Genomic DNA, 1,111 nt, shown 5'->3' on the forward strand with positions numbered 1-1,111 from the left:
ATATATATACACACCAGTGATGGAACCTTGGTGGTACAATGGTTAAAGTGCTCAGCTGCTAGTCAAAATTTCAGCTGTTTGAACCCACCAGTGGCTCTGCAGGAGAAAAGACCTGGTGATCTTCTCCCATAAAGATTACAGCCTAGGAAACCTATGGGGCAGTTCTACTCTGTCTTATAAGGTCACTAGGAGTTGAAGTTGACTAAGCAGCACACAACAACAACATATATACCAGTATATATGTGTGTGTGTGTGTGTGTGTGTGTGTGTGTGTGTGTATACCAATTTTTTCTGAGCCATTTGAAAGTCAGTTGAAAATGCCACGATACTTAATCCTTAAACAGGATACTTTATCTTGTTAAGAATACATCATATTTCAGAGCACAGTTCCAAATAACATCACACCAAATACTTTGATAATAACTCCAAAATATCACCCAATAACCAGTTTTCCCAATTAACCCCAAAACATCTTTTACTTCTATTTTTTCCAGATAAAGGATACAACAAATTTCACTCACTGAATTTTGTTATGTCTCTTTAATCTTTTAATCTAGAACCAGTTCCTATCTTTATATATATGTATATATATACAGGCAGCCCCCAGGTTATGAACATCTGACTTACATACAACCCATAGTTGCGAATCCCAATAACGCCTATTATATTAAAAATTGAGGTACATATAGTGGTTCATAATAACAAATTTGACTTAAAGGCAGACTTAGGAACAGAACTTGTTCATAATCTGGGGACTGCCTCTGTGTGTATGTGTATGTGTGTGTGTGTACGTTTGTGTATGTGTATGTATGTGTATACACGTGTGTGTGTGTGATTTTTGTAAAAGTCCGGGATGATTGTCTTGAGGAATGTCCCACATATTCTGGATTTGTCTGATTATTTCCTTACGCGTCATTTAACTTGTCCGTCAATCCTCTGTGTTTCCTATAAACTGGCAGCTAGGTCTTGAGGCCTGATTAGATTCAACTTAAACATTTTTGTTAAGAATACGTCATACCATGGTCTCGGGGAACATCTAGCTCAATTGGCATGACACTACTTATAAAGATAATGCTCTACATTCTACCTTGGTGAGTAGTGTCTGGGGTCT

At 37.4% G+C, this 1,111-nt stretch overlaps 1 protein-coding gene across 1 annotated transcript in view; it reads left to right on the forward strand.

Moving 5' to 3' along the window:
• Nucleotides 1-1,111, forward strand: part of LOC101342036 (mucin-17-like) — a 36,185-nt gene that overhangs the window by 33,889 nt on the left and 1,185 nt on the right. The window lies entirely within an intron of this gene.

The sequence above is a fragment of the Trichechus manatus genome, unplaced genomic scaffold, assembly GCF_000243295.1.
Source record: "Trichechus manatus latirostris isolate Lorelei unplaced genomic scaffold, TriManLat1.0 scaffold00170, whole genome shotgun sequence".
In the NCBI taxonomy this organism is placed as follows: domain Eukaryota; kingdom Metazoa; phylum Chordata; class Mammalia; order Sirenia; family Trichechidae; genus Trichechus; species Trichechus manatus.